This window comes from Schistocerca piceifrons, chromosome 3, assembly GCF_021461385.2.
Source record: "Schistocerca piceifrons isolate TAMUIC-IGC-003096 chromosome 3, iqSchPice1.1, whole genome shotgun sequence".
In the NCBI taxonomy this organism is placed as follows: Eukaryota; Metazoa; Arthropoda; class Insecta; order Orthoptera; family Acrididae; genus Schistocerca; species Schistocerca piceifrons.
Genome location: NC_060140.1, coordinates 747,008,254 through 747,035,564, shown reverse-complemented (window position 1 = coordinate 747,035,564; position 27,311 = coordinate 747,008,254). Strand labels below are relative to the sequence as shown.

The 27,311-nt window shown below is 45.7% G+C and overlaps 1 protein-coding gene across 1 annotated transcript in view; it reads left to right on the top strand.

Moving 5' to 3' along the window:
* LOC124788048 (sodium/iodide cotransporter) overlaps positions 1–27,311 on the top strand; it is a 333,961-nt gene that overhangs the window by 23,978 nt on the left and 282,672 nt on the right. The gene's annotated exons all lie outside the window — the stretch shown is intronic.

The window sequence follows — 27,311 nt, the reverse complement described above, 5'->3', positions numbered from 1 at the left end:
ACACCGGTTGTGTAACGATGGGTAAACAGATACCTGCTGTATTCAGAATCACAAAAGGACCACGATAAGAATTCTCTTTAGCTCCTACTCTAATCAAAATCTATTTTAAAGAAGTTTTACAATAATGGAAACGTATCTTCTTCAACATGGGAACTGCAGTTGTAACAAAAACGTTGTGTTGTATTTAAGATGTGGAATATATGTTACGGAAACTCAGAACTATATGAGCAATGGGATCTTTCAATAGACCTTGCCAAAAGTATCTAGAAATGGGAGACTTGGAATCAATGGATTGGGGAACTGGTGTTGGCATGATAAAAAGAAAGTAATGCTTTCAGATATCTTGGGGCCACATTATGTCAGCGGAGAGAGCGCATAAAAAAATTAAGTTGGACGAGGCAAGCAGGCAACCCAACAGCTAAATTCTGCCTTAAGGAATAAAAAATTAACAGTCAAAACCAAAAATGTAATATACCATACAACTGTGGAAAGCATTGCAACATATGGGTCAGATATCTGGAAAATACTGAAAGAGGTAAACAGGCTTTTCGCAATGTAAGTGGAGGAGGAGTAGTGGAACATGAAGATTGGATCACATAAGAAATAAAGGACTACGGCGGAAAATGGAAGATTAAGAGATTATTATAGACACAATTGAAAGAAAAGACTAATTTGGTATGGGCTTCTTGAAAGGATTGATGGTAAAATACGGCCGAAACGAATGTCGCAGTGAATATCCCCTGGAAGAAGAAAAATAGGTGTCTTCCTTACTCTTTCCCTTGCCTTCATCTCCTCGCCTTCTTCTCCTCGCCTTCTTCTCCTTGCCTTCTTCTCCTTGCCTTCTTCTCCTTGCCTTCTTCTCCTTGCCTTCTTCTCCTTGCCTTCCCTGGTCTCCACCTCGGCGTTTGAGACAGTCTGTCCTCTCTCTCTTCCTTTTCCTCTTCTTCCTTCCTCCCTGTGCGTGCCTGAAGGCCGACCCACGCGTTCGCACGCGTAGCCGGTGACGGGGTAACGCGTAATTCCCCGCCCTGGGTAGACAAGTAAGGCACGCACGTACCCCCTGGTAAAGGCCAGGCCCAGGGAGGGGTGATTGCCTGAGCTGATACCTTCTGACCATGCCGATTGGTCCCTCCGTCTGTTACTCGGGAGGTGTGACCTGAGGTGTAAACATTCACCTAAGGCGGGAGTGCCCTCTGAGAGGGTCCCCATAAGGAAGGAGCGCGCCATCGGAGACGCTGGCAATCATGGGGGATTCCTCCGCAATGGATTTCTCTTCTTCTCTCTCGACTTCTGCCCCCAAACGGAAACATGACCAGCCACCAGTGACAAAAGTACTACCGCCTGCCCCACAGTTCCTCGTCGTTTCTCGATCTGAGGACGGAAAGGATTTTTCCTCTGTCAACCCTTTCGTTATCCAGAAGGGCGTAGATGCCATAGCTGGTACTGTTAAGTCTTGTACAAGGTTGCGTAATGGTACCTTGTTACTAGAAACTGAGAGCGCCTTTCAGGCACAGAAACTGCTTCGAGCCACACTCCTGTACACGTTCCCTGTCCGGGTGGAGGCTCACCGAACTTTGAATTCGTCTCGTGGTGTGGTCTATACTAGATCCCTCGACGGATTGACTGACGAGGAGATTCAGTCTTTCCTCGCTGAGCAGGGCGTGACGGCTGTCCATAGGGTCATGAAAAAGGTCAACAATGACCTTGTACCGACCCGGACACTTTTCTTGACCTTTGATAGTGTTCAGCTGCCATCGCGCATCAAAGCAGGCTACGAGGTTATTTTTGTTCGCCCCTATGTCCCGACACCTACGCGCTGCTACCAGTGTCAGCGTTTTAATCACACTCGCCAGTCTTGTTCCAATGTGGCTGAATGTGTCACTTGTGCCAGGGATGCCCATGAGGGTGACTGTCCACCTCCGTCTCCTCGTTGTGTGAACTGTCAGGGTGACCATGCAGCGTCCTCCAGCGACTGTCCCATCTACAAGGAAGAACGCTGTATCCAAGAAATTCGGGTCAAAGAGAAAGTGTCCACCTCGGCTGCTCGCAAGCTATTGGCTAGTAGGAAGCCCACGCTGCTCCCAGCGGGGAAATACAGTACTGTCCTCGCCTCTCCTCGGACTACCAGGGAGGTGGCAACCCAGACATGCGATTTGACCTTCAGCACCACGGTCGTCCGTTCGGCCAGTGCTAAGGTCGCGCGGTCGACGTCTCCTCTTCCTCCCATCACCCCACAGACACAAGCCCCTTCATCAGCTTCTGCTAAGACGAAGACCCAGAAGTTAGATGCATGGGCCTTCAAGAAGGAACCGTCCCGTGCAGACTTCCTACGTACCTCGACCTCCCAGCCATCGACCAGTACTTCCACCAAACGACCTTCCAAGAAGGCTCATAGGAAGCAGAGTTCTCCTTCTCCGCCACGGCGCATTTCTTCTCCTGCGCCACCCAGCGGTTGCCGCCCCAGGCCGTCATCCGTTTCGCCTAGCCGCACCGCTGGTAGCCGAACATCTGGCCGCTCACCGGCGGAGGAAGCTCCCCCTCCCGGCCATCTTACCAAGATGGCCAATGAACCTATAGAACCAATGGACGATGACTGTCCGCCTACTGATAGCGGCGGCAGTGCTCGCTCGAAGCCAGGCCCTCAGCGGCCTTCGAGGTGACCCCTTCTTTCATCTTCCTTTTCTTCTTACGATGGCACTTATTCACTGGAATATTCGCAGCATTCGCTCCAACCGAGAGGACTTGAAGTTGATGCTCCGCTTGCACCGTCCGCTCGTCGTAGCCCTCCAGGAAACGAAGCTACGCCCATGCGATCAAATTGCCTTGGCACACTACACCTCTGTGCGTTTTGACCTACCCCCTGTGGTAGGTATGCCGACTCATGGAGGGGTTATGTTGCTGGTCCGGGATGATATTTACTACGATCCCGTCACATTGCACACCGGCCTGCAGGCAGTTGCCATCCGAATTACTCTCCCCACTTTTACATTTTCCATTTGTACCGTTTACACTCCATCGTCGTCTGCCGTTACCAGGGCATACATGATGCACATTATTGCTCAGCTACCTGCACCATTTTTGTTAACTGGAGACTTCAATGCCCACCATCCCCTTTGGGGCTCTCCAGCATCCTGCCCGAGGGGCTCCCTGTTAGCAGACCTTTTCAACCAGCTCAATCTTGTCTGCCTCAATACTGGCGCCCCTACTTTTCTTTCGGACACATCTCACACCTATTCCCATTTTGACCTCTCTATATGTACTACCCAACTTGCACGCCGGTTTGAGTGGTATCCACTTTCTGATACATATTCGAGCGACCACTTCCCGTGTGTTATCCATCTCCTGCAGCATACCCCCTCTCTGCGCTCATCTAGTTGGACCATCTCCAAAGCAGACTGGGGGCTCTTCTCTTCCAGGGCGACCTTTCAGGATCAAACCTTCACAAGCTGCGATCGTCAGGTCGCACACCTCACGGAAGTCATTCTCACTGCTGCTGAATATTCCATCCCTCACCCTACTTCTTCTCCACATCGCGTACCGGTCGCCTGGTGGACCGCATCATGTAGAGACGCTTTACGTGCTCGTCGACGTGCTTTACGCACCTTTAAACGCCACCATACAGTGGCGAATTGTATCAATTATAAACGATTACGTGCACAGTGTCGTCGTATTATTAAAGAAAGCAAGAAAGCCAGCTGGGCTGCTTTCACCAGCACCTTCAACAGTTTTACTCCTTCTGTTGTCTGGGGTAGCCTGCGCCGGCTGTCTGGCACTAAGGTCCACTCACCAGTTTCTAGCTTGACGGTCGCGAATGAAGTCCTTGTGGCCCCTGAGGATGTCTCCAATGCCTTCGGCCGCTTTTTCGCAGAGGTTTCGAGCTCCGCTCATTACCACCCTGCCTTCCTCCCCCGCAAACAGGCAGAGGAGGCTAGGCCACCTAACTTCCGCTCCTCGAATCGTGAAAGTTATAATGCCCCATTCACCATGCGGGAACTCGTAAACGCACTTGCCCGGTCACGGTCCTCCGCTCCAGGGCCTGATTCTATTCATATTCAGATGCTGAAGAACCTTTCTCCTGCGGGTAAAGGTTTTCTTCTTCGTACTTACAATCGCATCTGGATTGAGGGACATGTTCCCGCATGCTGGCGCGAGTCTATTGTTGTCCCGATTCCTAAGCCGGGGAAGGACAAGCACTTGCCTTCCAGTTATCGACCCATCTCGCTTACCAGCTATGTCTGTAAAGTGATGGAGCGAATGGTTAACTCTCGTTTGGTTTGGCTGCTCGAGTCTCGACACCTACTTACCAATGTACAATGTGGATTTCGTAGGCGCCGCTCTGCTGTTGACCATCTGGTTACCTTGTCGACCTTCATTATGAATAACTTCTTGCGGAAGCGCCCGACCGCGGCTGTGTTCTTTGATTTGGAGAAGGCTTACGACAACTGTTGGAGGGCGGGCATTCTCCGCACCATGCATACATGGGGCCTTTGCGGTCGCCTCCCTCTTTTTATTCGTTCCTTTTTAATGGATCGACAGTTCAGGGTACGTGTGGGTTCTGTCCTATCAGACACCTTTCGCCAGGAGAATGGGGTGCCACAGGGCTCAGTTTTGAGCGTCGCTCTCTTCGCCATAGCGATCAATCCAATAATGGATTGCCTCCCAGCTGATGTATCAGGCTCCCTTTTCGTGGACGATTTTACCATCTATTGCAGCGCGCAGCGTACATGTTTCCTGGAGCGCTGTCTTCAGCGTTCTCTTGACCGTCTTTACTCCTGGAGTGTCGCCAATGGCTTACGTTTTTCTGCCGAGAAGACTGTCTGTATTAACTTCTGGCGCTACAAAAAGTTTCTCCCACCGTCCTTACGACTCGGTCCCGTTGCTCTCCCATTCGTGGAGACAACAAAATTTTTAGGTCTTACATTTGACAGGAAACTTAGCTGGTCTCCACATGTGTCATATTTGGCTGCCCGTTGTACCCGTTCTCTAAATGTCCTCTGTGTTCTCAGTGGTATGTCGTGGGGAGCGGATCGAACCGTCCTACTTCGTCTATATCGGTCGATCGTCCGCTCCAAGCTGGATTATGGGAGCTTCGTATACTCCTCTGCACGGCCATCCATCTTACGCCGCCTCAACTCCATACAACATCGGGGTTTACGACTTGCGATCGGAGCGTTTTATACTAGTCCCGTCGAGAGTCTTCATGCTGACGCTGGTGAATTGCCACTCACCTACCGGCGCGATATACTGCTTTGTCGGTATGCCTGTCGGCTACTGTCAATGCCCGACCACTCGTCTTATCGTTCCTTTTTTGACGACTCTCTCGACCGTCAATACGGGTTGTATGTCTCTGCCCTGCTACCCCCTGGAGTTCGCTTTCGTCGCGTCCTTCAGCACCTTAATTTTTCACTCCCTGCAACCTTTCGAGTGGGCGAGAGCCACACGCCACCTTGGCTCCAGGCTCAGGTTCGCGTTCACCTTGACCTCAGCTCGCTCCCAAAGGAGGTTACCCCCGGTTCGGTCTACCACTCCCGTTTTGTCGAAATTCGTTCGAAGTTCATTAATATGACCTTCATTTATACAGATGGCTCTAAGACCAATGACGGGGTCGGGTGTTCTTTTATTGTCTGGGCACAAAGTTTCAAATACCGGCTCCATGACCATTGTTCGGTCTTCACAGCTGAGCTCTTTGCCCTCTACCAGGCTGTTCTTTACATCTGCCGCCACCGACATTCTGCTTATGTCATCTGCTCCGATTCGCTGAGCGCCATCCAGAGCCTCAGTGATCCATATCCGGTTCACCCTTTCGTGCACCGGATCCAACGCTCTCTTCAGCAGCTGGTGGACGTCGGTTCTCCGGTTAGCTTTATGTGGGTTCCTGGCCATGTCGGTATCCCTGGGAACGAAGCTGCAGATGCCGCGGCCAAGGCTGCGGTCCTCCAGCCTCGGACAGCTTCTTGTTGTGTCCCTTCGTCAGATTGTAGCAGGGTCATTTGTCGGCGCATTTTATCGCTGTGGCATGCCGATTGGGCTGCACTTACAGACAACAAGCTTCGGGCCTTGAAACCTCTTCCCGCGGCTTGGACGTCCTCCTCCCGCCCTTCTCGGCGGGAGGAGGTCGTTTTGGCCCGGTTACGAATTGGCTACTGCTGGTTCAGCCATCGCCATCTGCTGACGGCTGCGCCGGCGCCGTTCTGCCCATGTGGGCAATTGCTGACGGTCCGCCACATTTTAACGTCCTGTCCGGATTTTAACACACTGCGTCTTGATCTTGGCCTGCCATGTACTCTAGATGCCATTTTAGCGGATGACCCACGAGCAGCTGCTCGCGTTCTTCGTTTTATCAACTTGACAAACCTCTCTAAGGACATTTGATTATGCTGGTTTTTTTTTTGTTTTTTTTTTTTTATCCTATGCCTCTCAGTCTGTCTTTTATCGTGTTTTCCCTTTTAGTTGCTGTTTTACACTTGTGCCTCGCGGTGCATTCCTACCGTAGTCTGGGCGCTAATGACCATTGAAGTTGTGCGCCCTAAAACCACATAAAAAAAACTACCGAGGAATATGTTACCATTTCGGCTGATCAGGTCTATCCCATGGTTCTACGTTAGTTCGGCAATGGTGATGCTGAGTTTTTATGCACCTCATATCGTCGAGGACTGGTTTTGTGAGCACGAGAATAAATTGACGCAACTTCCCTAGCTACCACACTCACCAGATCTCATCCACCTGCACTATCTTTGCCGGCCGGTGTGGCCGAGCGGTTCTAGGCGCTTCAGTCTGGAACCGCGCGACCGCTACGGTCGCAGGTTCGAATACTGCCTCGGGCATTGATGTGTGTGATTTCCTTAGGTTAGTTAGGTTTAAGTAGTTCTAAGTTCTGGGGGACTGATGACCTCAAATGTTAAGTTCCATAGTGCTCATAGCCATTTGAACCATCCACTATCTTTACCTCTGCTTGCCACTGTTTTGCAGGAAGAATTGTTAAAGATACCCTTGGAAAACATACAACACGTGTATTTAGGAATTCTGAAACGACTGGAAGCTATTTTGAATGGCAACAGTTTGCCTCCACCTTATTAGGCATGGTAACGTGTTGTGTTTTTGAGTTGACATATTTTTGCACATAGCCAGATTACTATGCTGACCGAAAGTCACTGAATTATTGCTGTACATCTAAATGTAACATGTATAGGACAATGGAGCAATATGGCGTTACGCTAAGATCGTACATAGACTTCAGTCGAAAAATTAAGCTTTTATCAGTGTAACGCAACGCATTACCTATCATAAAGGATTGATTGTCAGTAGTATCAATCTGTTAACGTTATATGATCTTGGCAGTGATATGACACGCAGCCTTTTACCACTAGATGCAGTGAAAAGGAAAAACCTCTATTCTGTTCCGCAAACCGATACTTCGGAATAAATTCTTTAGGTATTTCTCTTACTTAAGATTTTCCCTCACGGAAGTCAAATTAATTAATTGCAGAAAAATGCAATGAACAGCAGTTTCTGATTTATGCATCTGGTAGCGTAATTTTCTTGTGCTGAAATCGTTTAAACTTCAGAATCGGATGTTGCCGCAGCGAACAGAACGTTTTTCATGTTCATTACTAATTTATTGTGAATTAATTAAAATCGCGTAGTCATATTTGATAAAACATTCAGTCAGATAAAAAAGTTATTGATTTAATTAATTTTTATTGACGTCAATCCTAATCTGCAGACGTCCATCAGGATTATAACAACATGGTGCTGCTCTGGAGTGTTCCGGAGTCAGATAGCAGCTGACGAAAACAAAGGACTGCCTGTCGGTGAGATCAGCTGGTGGGCACGTGCAGGGCCTATTTTCTGCCGTACGCGCAGGGCTCGACCACGTGACTGGCGCCCTTCCAGGGCCGCGCCAGACGCCTCACAAAGCAGTCCTTCTCCGGCGGCGCCACAGTCGCCTGCAACAAAGAAATCCCGGTCCTTGTGGCCAAACTTGCCGTAGCTCCCGATTTACAGAGGCCGCGGAAACTTGATGGCTGGTGTCCAAACAGTAAACTTGGACAGTGAAGGTTGATCGTGAGGAGTAGTTCTGCAAGCTATTGTTGACTGTGTTGTGTTAATTACTGCGGATGGAAAGAAGTATATAGAATGTTGACCGGTGCTGTCCTGTACCCAGTCAGTGGGGCTAGCGAGCTTAGTAATCCTACGTCAGGGAGAGGTCAGCTGCATGATACTGTAAGACACTGAGGAAGCGTCCACCGCCACTCTCGTTATTATTATTATTATTATTACTATTACCATCACCATCACCATCATTAATATATTATCATTAAAACTGAAACACAAACGTACGAAGTTGTACAATAACATCTATTTTCTAGTTTGTTGTGAACCAAATTTCGGCTTTGTATGCCACCGTCAGAAAAAAATTTGTGTGAAATCTTATGGGACTTAACTGCTAAGGTCATCAGTCCCTAAGCTTACACACTACTTAACCTAAATTATCCTAAGGACACACACACACACACACACACACACACACACACACACACACACACACACACACACACCCGAGGGAGGACTCGAACCTCCTCCGGGACCAGCTGCACAGTCCATGACTGCAGCGCCTTAGATCGCTCGGCTAATCCCGCGCGGCGCCACCGTCAGACAATTTAAAACTAAACAGATAGTCCAGACATCATGAGCGAGAGTCTGTATCCAATTGTTTTTCCAAAGATATGTAACCTTTCATGAATGTATATCTATACAAAAACACAAGTGGAATGAAATCCGCGAAGGAGCTATATCAACAAATAAACCTTGAATTACTCTATGTTAAAAATTTAAAAGCATAAGAATGTAAATAGCAAAACAGAACACTAGTGAGTATGGGCAGAGACTGTTATGTTATATGGACAAAAAACTGATGAACAGACAAAAAAGAGGAAGGAGCGGAGGGGAGGAAGGAGTCAGTGGAATGTGGATGAGGAACAGTTGTACTATTTACAAAAAGCACATTAAAGCAAGGGTGAAAAGCAAAGTCAAAAGAAGAACGCGGACAGCACTTGACAACCGACGTATGATAGAATAAAACCATCTTCAAATACCACCGGCAAAACAAAGAATTACGAGACACACAATCCTTGGGAGTGCTCAACATACTACAATATATTGGTGTGCGTGATACAGAACTATACGTTCCAGCGTTAGTGCAACGTGTGTGGCTACTGCTGTAACTTGTAGTTCTATTTCACGCACACCAATATATTTAAGTAAGCTGGCGACTCCCAAGGATTGTGTATCTTTTAATTCTTTGTTTCCCCCGCGATTTTGAGGATGGTTTTATTCTATCATACGTCGATTGTGATATGCTATCCGGGCTCGTTTTTAGATTGTTAAAAGGGCTTTCAGCACTATGAGACTTAACATCTGAGGTCATCAGTCCCCTAGAACCTAGAACTACTTAAACCTAACTAACCTAAGGACATCACACACACCCATGCCCAAGGCAGGATTCGAACCTGCGACCGTAGTAGTCGCGCAGTTCCGGACTCTAGCGCCTAGAACAGTTCGGCCTCCGCGGCCGGCCTTTTAGATTGTGTTTTAGAGATGTATTAGTGATTATGCAAGGTCCCGATCGGATGCCTCTCTGCCGTTTCATCCAAGGTTTTACCAAGGAATGACATGTTTTTAAGCGCGCTTGTACCCTAGAATTCGCGTCACAAAAAGTATTAGTTTCATGTGACCTGAAGATGTACCTCCAGGGTATGAAACCGTCGTCATACAGTGAAAACACAGTAAACAGCTATAGCGGACTTGAACTTTCACTCAGCTTTAATATAAACTGTCTTACCATCTCTGATCTCAAATTTTTTGATTGTTCCTTCACATTATGAAGAAGTTTTTTACATGTGGTTGCCTGACCTATAAGGTTATTTGTAGTGCATTTAATATCATCACATAACATATAATTTAGAGGATTTCTAGCAATTTGTGTTGCAAATTATATTTAGGCCAATAACGTAGGGCCTATAACTACTAGACTGGCTGAACAAGAAATGAGTTGGTGACTGAAAATAAAACATTCCACCTTTGCTAAAGTGCTCTGAATGAATGTCATTCTTATAACGTCAAACTGATGTTCTACATAGGAAAACTCCTGGCAGAAAACTGACATTACTTGAAATTCTGGCTTTCGATCATCGTCAGGTGGCATAAAACGTTTATATCTTCCGCAGTACAACTCTTTGTCGATTACATTTTAAACGTTGCAGCTGCATTTTATGTTGTCACTTTTAGCCCATTTTTTTCGCATTTATACGTGTAGGAAACCCTTAAGGTGGGCATACTGCTAATCAAATGTAGGGAAAACTCCTTAAATAACTTTTTCCTATCTTCTACTCTTAAGTTTTCTCCTTCGTGTGAAAGTTACCTAGTGTTCTACCTGTAAAGGCTTTATTGCTGACGTTGAATAAAAAAGGAACTGAAAATACAGTTGGTAATTATTCATTGTTCTGCAACAGCGACAGTTGAAATCGACATGCGTTGTCTCGAAGCCGGTTTTACGCAACGATAATAGCAGAATCATAGATGCCTTATTATTCCCATACTAGTAAAAATGAGCATTTCGCAATATTTCCAATATCGAATACGACACTATCGGTACAGCTGTAAGTAATTCGTATGAACAGTAATATGCAAAATGAAATGGACAGCCTGCTTTGCATATCTGTTGAGCCAAGGGTAAAAAACATAGACAAATATAACAAAAAATAGTTTCCAAAAGCGTGGAAATGATGCGACGACGTGTAAATGAGATCCACTTTCATAATTTTTTATGTCACCATAAGATGGTTCCAGCTAAACATCATCATAACGGATGCATTTTCGGCAACTTATTTCCACTCTAATCGTGGGAACTAATATTAGTTCCTCTCGCCAGGAAACTGAATATAACCATATAGGCCAAATTGTCGTATCTGTAACCAGTTAATTTTAAGTTCACACTAAAATTTTCGGAGAATCCGTTTAAAACGAGCGTAAACACAGCTCTGTTGCCCTTCCGTTCCCTACGTCATGAATGAAAGTGCGTACAAGAAATAGTTTGTTGATTTCGTTTATTATTTCTTTGATTTCGTGGCATGCTGCTATTGTTATTTTGTTTAGCTTGGAGACGAGGATTCACATGTGCATTACGTTGGCATAGAGCTCCTTTGTTTTGGGTGGTGCCTGAATTACGGGCATTAAGCCTTCCACTGAGTAGTACTTCCTCTGAATCGAGGACTGCCTCGGTGTTAAAAACGTTTGTTTCCAACTACTTTCACTTTTTTAAGGGTAACTGTTGTTTGATGATATCTGCTTCTTTAATACTGTGTTCGTGGCTTTCATTCCGTTTGTTGTGGACCTAGTGCCCCTTTTTTACTTATTTTTCAATTAATTTATATATTAATCAGTGAACTGACTTCTTCAATGAGGGAGTTGCTGCAGTGAGGTACCTAAGACGATGGACTGGCGTTCGGGAGGACAGATCTCTGTCCGGCCATCCAGATTTAGATATTCTGTGCTTCTTATAAACCGCTCCAGCAAATGCTGGGCTTGATCCACTTTGACGCACATGGCCGATTTCCTTTCTCAACCATTTTCAGTCCAAGATGCTGCTCCAGTATCTTCATCATCAGTCTGAGCGAGGCATGGGAATGGTGGAAGGCGTGACAAATCTTAAATAGTCTTCCCTGCAGCAACGTTATCAGTTGACTTACATGTAATAGTGCAAAGTACAGAGACATTTGCTTCTTCTTGTAAAATGATCTGTGTTCGTTTTCGACCTACTGTTTTCGTGCGTTTTCGAGTGTTATCTTTGTGGGGTCACCATTCACTAAATGCTTAAAACACTGCCTTCAACCCCCTCTCAACTGAAAAAAACCTGGAGCAACTCGTCGCCAGTCTAGTACCGATTTCGACCATCACCCTTGATATTAAAATGAAAAAAGAATTAGCAACCTTTACCAACATCGATGAAATAATAGACAACGAAATCACCAGGCTGCTCCCTGTAGACAAGAAGAGAGAAGCAGCCCTAGAAAATAACAAAGGGAGTCGAAGGGCAACAAGGCTGTGGTTATATAAATGTTAAATACACTGATCGGCCAGAACATTATGACCACCTACTTAATATGCTGTATGTCCATCTTTGACACGGATAACAGCGCTGATGCGTCGTGGCATGAAAACACTGAGGCCTTGATAGGTGGCTGGGAAGAGCTGCCACCACAATGTGCACACACAACTCACATAATTCCCGTAGATTCCGGGGAGGGAGGCGATGATCTCTGACGCCACGTTCAATAACATCCCAGATGCATTCGGTCGGGTTCATATATGGCAAGTTGGGCGACCAGTACATAAATTGGAACTCGCCAATATATTCCTTGAACCACTCCATTACACTCCTGGCCTTGTGATATGGAGCAATATCTTGTTGGAAAAATGTCACTGCTGTCTGGAAACCTGATCGACAAGGAGTGTATTTGATCTGCAACTAATGTAGGATACTCCTTGGCTATCATGGTGCCTTGCACGAGCTCCATTAGAGCCATGAAGGTCTACACGAATGTTACCCAGTACATAATGTAGCCAGCTTGCCTCCGTTCTGCAATACAGGTGTCAAGGAGCTGTTCCCCTTGAAGAAGACGGATTCGTGACCTCCCATTGGCGTGATGAAGGAGGTATCGGTATTCATCACACCATGCAATGCTCCAATGCTCTGCCACTGCGTCAACGTCCAGTGCCGATGATCACGTACCCATTTCAGTCGTAGTTGTAGATGTAGTGGTGTTAACATTGGCGTATACATGGATCGTCGGCTGGGGTGGCCCCGTCGTTAGGAGTGTTCGGTGCACTGTGTCTTCACACAAATTTTTACTCTGCTCTGCATTGATGTCTGACGTCAGTTCCTTCTCTGTTCGCCGCCTGTCCTGTTTTACAAGACTGCCCAGCCTACGACGTCCGATATCTGTTACGAGGGGTGGACGCCCAACCCGACGACTCCTGGACGTGGTTTTACCTCTGTTGAAGATACTCACCACAGAACTCCTCGAACACCCAAGTCGTGCAGTCTCCGAAATGCTCGTGCCTTGCCTCCGAGCCATCACAATCTGCCCTGGGTCAGACTGAGACAGATCGAGCATACCCCGTCGTACACACAAACAGCACACTCGCTGATACTATATGCATCGTATGTGTCTGATTAGCTATTATTCCTCGCCAGGTGACGCTGCCATCGGCTGGACGGGTTTATATAGATAGTAGGTCGTGGCCATTATGTTCCGGATCATCAGTGTAAATCCACTTGGTGATCGAAGTGCGATCCTACGAAATATGTATTGCGAATACATAGAAAAAAGGATCCTTTATTGTATGATTATATGATAGTGGAACAAACACTGGTAGCAGTTACTTCTGTAAAATATCTGGGATTATGCGTACGGAACGATTTGAAGTGGAATGATCATATAAAATTAATTGCTGGTAAGGGGTGCCAGGTTCAAATTCATTGGGAGAGTCCTTAGAAAATGAAGTCCATCAACAAAGGAGGTGGCTTACGAAACACTCGTTCGACCTATACTTGAGTATTGCTCATCAGTGTGGGATCCGTACCAGATCGGGTTGACGGAGGAGATAGAGAAGATCCAAAGAAGAGCGGCGCGTTGCGTCACAGGGTTATTTGGTAACCGTGATCGCGTTACGGAGATGTTTAGCAAACTCAAGTGGCAGACTCTGCAAGAGAGGCGCTCTGCATCGCGGTGTAGCTTGCTGTCCAGGTGTCAAGAGGGTGCGTTTCTGGATGAGGTATCGAATATATTGCTTCCCCCTACTTATACCTCCCGAGGAGATCACGAATGTAAAATTAGAGGGAGTCGAGCGCGCACGGAGGCTTTCCGTCAGTCGTTCTTCCCGCGAACCATACGCGACTGGAACAGGAAAGGGAGGTAATGACAGTGGCACGTAAAGTGCCCTCCGCCACATACCGTTGGGTGGCTTGCGGAGTATAAATGTAGATGCAGATGTAGAATATGTAGCATGAACTAAAGTGGCTGATGACACTTATGATTTAAACTGTCACGGTTATGCCTAACCAAAATCTTTGCATTCATTGTACTAACTAATAGAACAAGGTTTTTCCTCTACAATCCAACCGTAACTGTACGATTCCGCTCGCGCTTTGCAAGAAATTGAAATTTAAAAAATTAAAAAGTTGCTAGGCATAAAGTTCTCTTAAAACGGCGGCACTATACAACTCTTCATTGTTGTTCTGCGGACTGTCTGGCAGCAGGTATTTCTCAGAAACTAGGACAAGATTCAGCGGTGAGGTGTACTTCGAAACTTTTAAGCGAAATCGGTGCGATTAGGCAGCTGCGGTTTTCTCCTTGGCGGAGGAATACCTTACCGCCAATGCAGTGACTCGCTTTCGCAAATTCGGCTCGAACGAGAGCTTCGCGAGGAGAGCGCCTGGTGCTGTGAGTGACGTAATATGGCGACACTGTAGGGCGACACGCTAGCGCGGACGTAATCTCCCCAGTTTTGTCTGTCTCCGCCGCCAGCGCTGTGCGCAGGGCACTCGTCAAGGTAGTCTGCCCTTTGAAAGAACTCAGAGCCAGTTGCTAGATTTCACTTGAAAATGCTTTTTTTGAGTCGTCAGTCTTCCTACTGGTTTGATGCGGCCTGCCGTTGTGCTAACGTCATCATCTCCAAGTAGCACTTGCACCTACGTCCTCAGTTATTTGTTGGGTGTATTCAGATCTCTGTCTCCCCCTACAGTTTTTATCTTCCCCTACAGTTTTTATCATCTACAGTTCCCTCTAGTAACGCAGACGTTATTCCCTGATGGCGTAACAGATGTCTTATCATAGTGCCCCTTCTTCTTGTCGGTGTTTTCCGTATGTTCCATTCTTCCCGGTTCTGCGGAGAAACTCCTTATTCTCTATCTTATCAATTCACCTAATTTTCAACATCCGTTTGTAGCACCACATCTCAGACGCCTCTATTCTCCTCTGTTCCCGTTTTCCAGCTATAGACGATTCGCTACAACGCTGTGCTCTGAACCTACATTCTCAGAAATTTCTTCCTCAAATTAAGGATACCAGTTGATTACTTTTGGTCATGTACACAATCTTCGCCTATGGCAGGCTGCTTTTTGTGTCCTCCTTGTCTCGTCCGTCACGGGTAATTTTTCTTTTAAGGTAGCAGAACTTAGTGTATTTCGTGATCAATAATTTTGATGCAAAGTTTCACGATGTTCCCAATTTTGCTCCATCTCATTATCTTTTGGCTTTTTCCAGTTTTCTCTCAACCGATATTCTGTTCTCATTAGACTGTTCATTCCATCCAACAGGTCCTTAATTTTTCTTCGCGTTCACTGAGGATAACAATGTCATCAGCAAATCTCATCACTGATATCCTTTCGCTCTGAATTTTAATCCCTGAAAATGCGGAAAAATGAAAAGTGGTTGTCATTAAATTGTGTCGGACACCTGACAACTTTACTAGGCATGATCCTAATGGAAATGTGGTACTCTCCTGCATTCCTCTGATCTTTGGTCAATAGTCAATTCATTTATCAGGGGAGTTATAAAGCCATACGCGACCATAGTGCACATGCGCGTTAAACCCAGAACGTCACATATGCCCAACCCTTAAGACTTAACCAGAGAAATTCGTTTTTAGACAGGGTAGTACTTGGCGTGCAGCATTGGGTAAGTGAATTCGGTGTGCGTAGGTACGTTATTGCGTCTGAATCATAGAAATCACATTTCTTTGTCGTAGCGTTATAAAATGCCAGCAAACATCCGAAATCATACTGCAAATATATTGCCTTTATTTTCACAAAGCAATGACAATTTCAACGTCACACTTTTAGGAACTTTTATGAAACTTCTGAAAATTGTCACCAGTTGTCTCTCAAGCGATCGACAGCATAACTTCTGCAACATGCTCATCGTCGATATGTCCCGGATACACAGTCAGTTCCACAAGAAAGTTTGCCCATTAATTTCAAATGCAACGTCCGCAGCGACATCTCTGGTAGTCGTCTGAGATCTGTAGTCAATGCACTTTTGCACTGTGTGTAGATAAACAGCGTGAGAGTTGAATGTTTTGTCGGTTGCAGTTTAAAATGAGTGCAAAATATCTGAAGCGTCACGAGGCAGTGTTCCTTGTAAATCATCCAAAGGGACCAAAACTTTCATATGGAGCTGCTGCTAAAATTCTTAGAAAGTCAGACATTCGTTGCGAAGTGGGTCAAACGATATTTAGAGGATGGAAACGTGGATGATTTACCAGAGAGAGTGCTAAGGTGCCAGGCTATAATCGTTAATGGCGGCTATTGGATTAACTACTAGGTAATTGTGCAATTCAAGATTTTAAACATGGCTGCAGCAGCAACTGTTAAAATTCTTCACAATAAATTGTGCAATTAGTAATAACATGTATTTTCACTTAAACACATATTTATAATAGTGTCTTTTACTTCATATAGATAACGGCGTGCACTTTCTTGTGGAACTGACTGTATACACTGCGTATCTCGTCTAAGAGTTGTCAAGCGCATTTTCTCTAGTGCTTCGGCAGGTATTTTGTTTCTTTTTTTACAGTGTTTATCTGGAGTCACCCCTAACAAAGGCCGCTCATCACGTCTTTCATACTACCCACAGTGTCGACTTAAAGCGTCTGTTTGTTTTCCATTAGCCGGCCGATGTGACCGAGCGGTTCTAGGCGCTTCAGTCCGGAACCGCGCTGCTGCTACGGCCGCAGGTTCGAATCCTGCCTCGGGCAGGGATGTGTGTGATGTCCTTAGGTTAGTTACGTTTAAGTAGTTCTAAGTCTAGGGGACTGATGACCTCAGATGTTAAGTCCCATAGTGCTTAGACCCGTTTGAACCATTTTTTTCTTTGTTTTCCATTATAAGCGAAACTAATTTCAAAGTGGAATTTTACGTGCTCACACGATAGAGCGATCACAAATTAGACAGCGCGATGTTCGCTTTGTCAGTGTGTATTAATAGGGTCCGTAGAACTCGAAGAATAACCAGTACACCAAAAGAAAATGAGCAGCGCTGCTACATGGTGGTTGGTACCAGTCAGTGCCCGCCAGAGCGGTGCTGTCGCGGCTGGAGAACTGATTATTCTTCGTCTTTTTATGGCCCCTGGTGATACATTTCGGTGAAACAAATGTGTCACCACACAAATTTCGGAGATCTCTCTGGAATGGGCATGTAAAACTCCGCTTTAAAAATCAATATTTGTAAATTTGTGCTAAGATCTTATGGGACCAAACTGCTTAGGTCAACGGTCGCTAAGCTTACACACTACTTAATCTAACTTAAACTAACTTACGCTATGGACAACACACACACACACACACACACACACACACACACACATGCCCGAGGGAGGACTCGAACCTCCGACGGGGGAGCCGCGCGGACCCTGACAAGACGCCCTAGACTGCGCGGCTAACCCGAGTGGCCAAAAATAATTTGTAACGTTATACAGACTGACGCTTTCCGTCCACACTCAGCGTCACATGAAAGACCTGATGAGCAGTATTTGTTTGGGCTACGTATTGCAAAAATGAAACTGCAAATATCTGCCGAAAACGCCGAGAAAATGCGTGTAACGTCTCTTACGAGAGACACCCTGTACTTAGCGTGAACCATAAATTCACCTAAAAACTGCCAGAGGTTGTTCAGGAATACCTTCTGAGTATTTCGGTATAAGGGGCCCACGGGGCCCCGGCTCTGTAAGAGTTATCGCATTTTGTTTGGTTTCTTGTCCCAACTATCTTTATATTCGTATTGCATTGAAACCAGTGGAAGCCAGCGTGGATGTCGGAGGTACGTGCTAGGTGTTTTGTTTGTAAACAAACTACTTCCGTTCGTTCACGGTAATTGCTGTTGACAACACTTTATTCTTCGCCCTCAAGCTTGCATTCAGTACTGCACTGTTCTCTGTCGGGCTCCTTTTGTCCAGCTATGTTAGTTGCGCGCTACCAGCGATACACAGCAGTAGGGATACGTTTACCGATGAGGAGCTGACCGATATGCAGTTGGTGTGTGTGGTTTCACTGAATGAATGTAGTGGGAAGAACGGTACTGCGACGTCTACGCTGAGGTGTTCCTGCAGTGACGACAACCACATTAAAGGCTTCTACGAGAAACAGGATATATTTCGCGTTTTTGTGATTGGATGTTACGATCATTTCCATTGTTGTAGCGGTATTTGCACAGAAAGTAAGATAATTAGGGTACGAATTGAATAAATCATAATTACCTTACTTCACTGTAACGAGCTACCAGAGACCATGGGTCCCTTATACCAAAATACTCTTTTGTCGGTCGAGTTCGTGTTCAACCTTTAATGACCTGCTTTTTCTCTCCTTTTCCAAAGACCGTAATTACACCCGCCCCATTTTATGATAGCTCTCGTCTTGACCCTCTCTGAACGGTGACAGCGCTTATGCGATCGATTACTCAAGAAGTCTTTGTTAACGTTGCCCTGAATCGAGCCTGTACCACGCCGATGCCAGTTAGTATGAAGGTCGTCAAAGCTAATGTGTTGTCTTACATTTATTCAGTACAGTTAATTGTGGGTATAAAAGGCGACTAGGACGTCTGGTTGCTCGTTTAGGCACCAGTATGTCGCGCTCAAGGAATATAGCAGTAAAATTAGTTCTGTATTACTTCACAGCTTCCTACCACTCACACGAGCTTTAAAGCGTTAAAATAGTAGGTACGTCCCACTAGAGTACCAAACGACATTTTGCTCTTCACTCACAGACGGAGCAATTACGTTTCCCGTATACTGTATAGATAATGACACTCCGTAATGGTCTCTTTTTCTGTTCAAAAGTTAGCCTTGAACCGGCCTGTGAAGATGCGAGTGACGGTGTGCTGCAGGGGTTGTCTCTGCAGCCTGACGACGGAGGAGGTTAGCTGGTCCCAGTGGACGAAGACTGTCAGTGCTTATTGGTCAATAAGAATGATACAGAATAAAAAATGCTTCAGTTTCCAGTAATTTCTTAATTTTCTGCATGATCGGTTTCGAAGCCTAAGGCTTCATCTTCAGGTGCAACCAACTGCGAACTAGGGGGTTTATTAGCGAACAAGTACTACGTGGAAAGACAAAGTCGTGACATGTGGTGTACTCAGATAATTGTGAAAAGATAAATCTGTGGCGGACGGGCCAGCCAATTATGTAGGGTGGGGGGAGGGGGGGGGATGTCATGCCCATATCAAACAAACACATGGGACTGGAAAAAAGAGGCGTTACAGTCTGGAACCGCGCGACCGCTACGGTCGCAGATTCGAATCCTGCCTCGGGTATAGATGTGTGTGATGTCCTTAGGTTAGTTAGGTTTAAGTAGTTCTAAGTTCTAGGGGACTGATGACCTCAGATGTTAAGTCCCATAGTGCTCAGAGCCATTTGAACCATTTTTTGAAAAGAGAGGCTATAATAGAGGAAGGAATATGGACAGACAGGACCTCAATAATACTGTAAATAAACAAGTAACTCAGCTCCCGTGTAGGACCCGGTACCAAGAGCGAGAGAGGTGGTGCAGCGGTTAGCACACTGGACTCTCATTCGGGAGGACGACTGTTCAAACCTTCGTCCGGCCATCCTGATTTAGGTTTTCCGTGATTTCCCTAAATTGCTTCAGGCAATTGCTCGGATGGTTCCTTTGAAAGGGCACGACCGACTTCTTCCCCAATCCTTCCCCAATCCGATGGGACCGATCACCTCACTGTTTGGTCCTCTCCCCCAAACCAACCAACCAACCAACCAGCTACCACAGCGCCCTCCTCGAAGTGACTAGTGCAGACGGCCCAGAAGGCAGCTTGCCGCGGCGGAAGCGACTGACGTAGGAACCAATGAGGTGGGAACCGTAGCACATACCTACAAAATAGCGCCTCTCTTCTCTGCTCACACATGTACCCCTCCTTGGTGCGTATCTCGGCCACAGCTCTGTCTTGATCTCTCAATCGATTCAAAGTATTCTGTCGCCCCGATGGTTCTTCGCCACGAATTCTACTGTCTCCTCAATTCATTCCAGGGTTCAGAAGTGATTTATACTGATAGCTCCATGGTTTCTGGCCGCACTGGTTTTGTTTACACCTATGCGTGACGCACACAACTTCGTTCCTTGCCCGATGGCTGTAGTGTTTTTACTGCAGAGTTGGTAGCCATCTTGCGCGCACTGGACCATTTCCGTCCGTGCTCAGGACTATCCGTCACTATCTGTAGTGACTCATTGAGCGGTTTGCACGCTATCGGCCAGTGCTTCCCTCGCCACCTGTTGGTAATCGCTATCCAGGACTCCCTTTCTCTCCTTGCTCAACGTGGATGCTCGGTGGTTTTCATTTGGACCCCAAGCCATGTTGGGATTCCTGGCAATGAACTTGCCGATCGACTGGCTAAGTTAGCTACTTCCAGGCCATCTCTTGCTATTGGCATTCCGGAGACAAACCTTCGCTCGACATTACGTCGTCAGGTTTTGGGCCTTTGGAATGCAGAATGGCACATTCTTCGCCGAACAAGCCTAAGGCGATTAAGGATTCTACAACTCCGCGGCGGTCCTCCTCCTGGGCCTCTCGTAAGGCCTCTGTCGTCCTACGCCGGCTCCGCATCGGCCATACTTGGTAGACTCACAGTTATCTCCTCCGTCTGAGGACCCCCCCCCCTCTCTAGTCGTTGTGGATCGATGTTGACTGTGGCTCACACCTTATTGGACTGCCCCAACGAAGCCACTTCACGACGGACTTTTAGCTTCCCAGAATCGCTACACCTGGTGTTGGCTGACGATGCCTCAGCGGCGGATCTCGTTTTACGTTTTATTCGTGATGGGGGTTTTTATCGCTTTATTTAAGGGAGGGACGTTCCACCTTATCGCTGAGTGGAGGGGATGGCAGGCCCTATTGCTGCCCCATCGCCCCGACTGGATTGGCTTCAACTGCGCTTGGTGGTTCACCCTGGCCCTCTGCCTTCCCACTCCTTTCCTTATGGGGTCTGTTATGTCCTGAGCATCTCTCTTGTCTCCTGTGCTTCTTCCTTCACGCCCCTGTCATTAGTCTCTTTCCCTCCCCTCTTCTTCTGTCCTTTTCCTTCCTTCCCTGTTAATAGTTTATCATTTTATGGATATTGTAGTTCCCTCTTTTAATGTGGGATTTTATTGGTTTTAGTTAATCTAAGATCGGAGGGACTGATGACGGCGTAGTTTGGTCCCTTCTCCGCCCAACTAACCAACATACCTGCAAAAGAGCGGAAAACGGGACTGACTGGTTCCTTCGCTTGCATAAATGTGGTTCACAAGGTCGATACAAAATAAACTACAAAGATAAGAATAAATCTAACAATACGTAAACCTTAGTATTCGGCAAAACTGCCTAAAAGCCAACATGAAAGACTGTATCAAAGTAAAAAAGATACAAAATATAAATACAACTAAAACAGGGGGCGTGCGTGTGTGTGTGTGTGTGTGTGTGTGTGTGTGTGTGTGTGTGTGTGTGTGTAAAAAAAATTGAACAGTAAGACAATAAACAATGAATGAGCTTTTTATTAAGTGTTTCATGTGGGTTAAAATATTCAGTGCTTTTTGTTTCAATTTTCATGATAATTGAAATGTAAGTGATTTTCCTACCAGATGACGGCTTACGGCCGAAGCCGGTGGTACTAATAACGTGTCTTTTTAATGCAGTTCAGTGTCCTGAGTTTTTTTTTTTTTTTTTTGAGACATGTACTGCTGAAAATTGCCTGAAGAAAACCCATGGATTTGGACTTAGGAAGGAGGCGAGATACGGTAGTCTGTTCATTTCTGCAAGGCCACTGTGCCAGCGTGAGGTAGTGGATAGCACATCTGCCTAGTGAACAGGAGACCTGGGTTCGAATCCCGAACTTGGTACAAATTTTCATTCTTCACTTCAGTCCGAATATATACACGTCTTAATGAGTAGACGATGATAACATTTTACATTGTTAAAATCGTCCAATAATTATATGAAATACTGCAAATCTTATTTTCTGTTGCTCCTGGGAACCATTAGATAGGCAAACTGCTACTAGGAACAGGTGACCGTGTACTGGGTTAGTCACTTAGTAAACTATATCGTTATAAGTCAAGTCTATTTAGCTATTTAAAAAATTTCCTAAATTTCTGATAACAAAATTTTTATAGTAAATCCAATATTTAATGTGAAACTATTGAGAATTAGCAGATCGCCTCATCTGTGCGACATCGCCACCACGCTGAATCTGCCTGATTTCGTTTCAACATAAAACTTAGTATTCAGTTGGGCGTGCTGACTCGGAATTTATGTGAAAACCCTTAAAGCTTTTTTAAATAAAACAACCGTTATTGGTATCTACCTCGGGGAAGATGAGTTTGGATACTGGAGAAATGTAGGATCGTGCGAAGCAATACTGGACCCTACGACTTCTCATAGAATGTAGGTTAAGGCAAACCTAATTTTATAGCATTTGTAGACTTAGAGAAAGTTCGGCTCAAATGGTTCAAATGGCTCTGAGCACTATGGGACTTAACATCTATGGTCATCAGTCCCCTAGAACTTAGAACTACTTAAACCTAACTAACCTAAGGACAGCACACAACACCCAGCCATCACGAGGCAGAGAAAATCCCTGACCCCGCCGGGAATCGAACCCGGGAACCCGGGCGTGGGAAGCGACAACGCTACCGCACGACCACGAGATGCGGGCAGAGAAAGTTTTAGACAATGTCGACTGAAATACTCTTTCAAATTCTAAATGTGGCAGGGGTGATATACGTGGAGAGAAAGGTTACTTATTGTTTGTACGTAAACCAGATGGCAGTTATAGGAGCTGAGAGGCGTGAAAGGGAAGCAGTGGTTGAGGAGGGAGGGAGACAATAGTTGTAGCCCATCCCTGATGTTATTCGGTCTGTATGTTGAGCAAGCAGTAAATTAAACAAAGGGAGTAGGAATTAAAATCCATGGAGAAGAAATAAAAACAGTAGGGTTAGCCGATGACATCGTAATTCTGTCAGAGACAGCAAAGGATTCTGAAGAGCAGTTGAACGGAATTGACGTGCCTTGAAAGTGAATATAAGACGAACGTTAACATAATCAAAACAAAGATAATGAAATGTAGCCGAATCAAATCGAGAAATGATGAGAGAATTAGATTAGGAAAGAGACGTTTAAGGCAGTAGATCAGTTTTGCTATTTTAGCTCAAAATAACTGAGGATGGTGGAAGTAGAGAAGATATAAAATGTAGACTGCCAATGGCAGAAAAAAGCGTTTTTGAAGAAGAGAAATTTGTTAACATCAAGTATAGATTCAAATGTCAGGAAGTCATTTCTGAAAGTATTTGTATGGAATGTATGGAAGTGAAACATGGACGATAAACCGTTTGGACAAGAAGAGAACAGAAGCTTTTCAACTGTGGTGCCACAAAAGAATGCTGAAGACTATGCGGGTAGATTACATAACTACTGGTACTGAGTAGAACTGGGGAGAAAAGAAATTTGTGGGACAACCTGACAAGAAGAAAGGATCGATTGTTAGGACACACAGTGAGACCTCTAGGAATCGCCAATTTAGTACTGGAGGGCAGCGTGGGGGATAAAAATCGCAGAGGGAGACAGACAGATGAATACAGTAAGCAGATTCAGAAGGATGTACGTTGCGGAAGTTACTCGAAGATAAAGAGGCTTGCGCAGGATGGGGTAGCATGGAGAGCTGCAGTCTTTGGACTGAAGACCAGAACAACAACAGCAGCAGCAGCAGCAACAACAACATTATCTTTATTCTTCATATCTACGTAACTGCAGACCTCCGCCGCTAGAGGTTCATAAGTGTAGCGTTTAATAAAGCCGTATAACATAACTATGTCGGTGCGTGAGAAACAACCTGCTGTAATCGATTTTCGAATTCGAAGAGTTCGTCTATACAGGGAGCAGCCTCTCCTTCAGCGTGACAGTACCGGACTGCACACGTGCTCTGTGCTATCTGCAACAATCCGATGCTTTGGTTTCACATCTTCGATCATCCCCCAGCCGGTCCCGACTTGGCTCCATCCATAACTTAAAGAACGCCATCGAGGGGTTCATTTCGAGAAAGACGAAGCAGTGCAAGCAGAGGTGAGGTTGTGACCCCGTCAACAACGTCAAACATTTTACAGTGACGGTATCAACAAACTGGTCTCTCATTGGGAGAACTGTGATCGTCGCCAATGTGACTATGTTGATTAATAAATATGTAGACAAGACGAAAAAGATTTAGAATGTTACTAACGTTTGTTTTACTCAAAAGTCTTTAATTGTTTTTGCATAAAATTTTCGGAGGCATTCCTTTTGAGCAGTCTCTCGTATTTGCCACATTTTCATGCATCCGAAGAAGCTCGATATCAGAAATTCATGAAGTTCCCTCCCCCCCCCCCCCCCATTGGCCGTTTCGTGAAAGACAGCCGGTACGTAGTTGTATAACGTAACTGATGATGAGTGGAATGGTATAGCGTTGAATTATTGAGTGCATTTTACGATTTCATGTCACGAAACGTATTCGCTCTACGTAGTACGATTAAAAACATCAACTATACTTCTATACCCATAAAGGAAATTTTCTAATACACACCCTGAATCTTAGGGAAATGTAGCAAGTTTAGCTGATACTCTTTGAACCTTATGCGACACTTCTCTATCCGTGAAGTTGTAAGGCCTCAACCCTATCGAGGTTCGTACGCCTCGGGACACGCACGTACACGTCCGTTCGCAACAGCAAGCACCCGCTGTTGTTATCTGTATTGCTACCTCATGTCTTCAGCTCTCCCTGTAATACGTTAGGATTTTCCTCACACGAATTCAGCTCTTAAAAATTTTGGGGCTATTTTTATATTCCTTTTTGTTGATTTGTGGATTCATTGATTACTACCTTTGTCTGCCTGTAGTTTATCTTGTCAGTGAAGATTGCACTCGGCTATAAATTCTAGAAGGACGTATTTTATTGCTAAACTTTAATCTGCTTAGTTAAGTGTTGAATCCGCTGTCCAGTTTCTTCAGTCTCCTAATTAATGGGGATCCTCTGCAACTAGGAACGATGCTGATTGCCATCCACTATCGAGACTGCGTTGGGCCTCTCTTAAGTTCTTTGGGGTTTGCAAATTTCCACCCCGAAGATACAGAGCCAATTGTTACGGACTGTGAACCCTGTTGCGAAACGTTTACGATGGACTGGCTCATCGTTCGCGGGCATACTATTGTGTAAAATATTTTCGTAAAATCTGAGTTTATATTGTTTTAACAGTCTTTGTTTTCACCATTTGGTAGCAAATATCAGTCTTTATTTCCTCTCATTTACAGGAGTTTCAGTTGTAGTGAAATGGTAATGTGAAACTTCCTGGCAGATTAAAACTGTGTGCCCGACCGAGACTCGAACTCGGGGCCTTTGCCTTTCGCGGGCAAGTGCTCTACCGTCTGAGCAGAAGTAAAGCTGTGGGGACCGGGCGTGAGTCGTGCTTCCGTAGCTCAGACGGTAGAGCACTTGCCCGCGAAAGGCAAAGGTCCCGAGTTCGAGTCTCGGTCGGGCACACAGTTTTAATCTGCCAGGAAGTTTCATATCAGCGCACACTCCGCTGCAGAGTGAAAATCTCATTCTGGAAATGGTAATATAATTATCACTGGGTAATTTAATTAACTTTATATCTACATCATACTCAGGAATTGGCCTAACTATTTGTGGCGGAGGCTACTTCTGTTACTACTAACAGATCCCCCATTTCCCTGTTCCACTCGCGAATGGGGCCTGGGGAAAATTATGGTCGGTGAGCTTTTGTATTTGCTCTAATTTCTCGAATTTTCTGGTCGTGGTCATTTCGCGAGACCACAGTGGGAAGAAATAATATGTTGCCCGACTCTTCCCGGAAAGTGTTCTCTTTGTCTCAATAGGAAACCCCTCCGTGAAGCACAACGCCTCTCTTGTAACGCCTGCCACTGGAGTTTGTTGAGCATGTCTGTAAACTTCTCGCCTTGACAAAACGACGCCGCGAAGAAACGCGCCGTTCTTCGTTGCATCCTCTCTCTCTCTCTCTCTCTCTCTCTCTCTCTCTCTCTCTCCCTCTCCCTCCCCCTCCCTCCCTCCCTCCCTCCCCTATCAGTCCTACCTGGTAAGGATCCCATATCATGAACAGCACTCAAGAATCGGTCGAACAAGCGCCTTATAAGCCCTTCCTTCTTGGATGAGTTACATTTCCTTAAGATTGTTCCTACGAATTTCACACTGGCATCTAATTTTCCTAATGTTTCTTTTACGTGGTAGTTGCACTTAAGGTCCCTCTGGATAGATACTTACGATATGTAGGTTTACAATGTTTATATATGTATCGATCGTTCCTCTTATGCAAAATATTGGTAATGTTGTAAATTAGATCGTACAGTAAAGTGGTCGAAGAGTGGAGAAAAGCTAACTTGTCCTAATTGGCAGCGAACTGCCTAGGAATTGCATTGAGCCTTGCAACTTACTGGCATATTTCCTCTTACCTGTCTCATAATACCAAAGATACTATTGACATACAAGTCTAGCCCAGGTTCTGAAGTCCCAACCATCTTAGTTTCCCTATGTACCTGCCTCCACGCAATTTAAGATCGGGTGGTGATGTAATACAATGCTGCTAGTTCTTCTGTGTGGTCTAGGAACAGTAAATACGTAAAATATGGTAGTAGTGACGGCCTTATTTAACCGCGTTCACATTGCCAGTCATCAATATTAATGCTCTCAAGGCAAATCAGGATAAGTACCACCATACCATATCATGTCCACAAATGTTACTATCCGCACACGTACGAGATCGTCTCGCGCCCAACTTCGTGCCAATCACATCTCGTCACTCACCATTCCATGAAACCTTCATCGAATACTCCACAGACGAATGACGGCGGCGTCTGCACCACTCTAAGCGACTTGGCACATTTAGCCTGATGGCCTATGGTTTCTGGACCCGGCCATATGGACAGTTCCTATCGGCTCTCATCCGGTCGCTTCGTCACTGCCCCGTAAACCTGTCTGCGACGGAAAGCCTCTGCACTCGCTGACGAGAATGGCACTATTGGTTTCCACGGTACGCTTTAGATTTCGCCGGTCCGTATCTATTAATTTCTTGAGCCAGCCAGGAAGACATTTAGGTTTAACGGTCCTTGCGTTCCAACTTCTCTACGACGTGGGTAAAATCTTGTTGACGGGATGCCCAAATTTGTGGGCTCCTACAATCACTCCGCGTTAGAGTCCTTCAAGTTCTCTCTG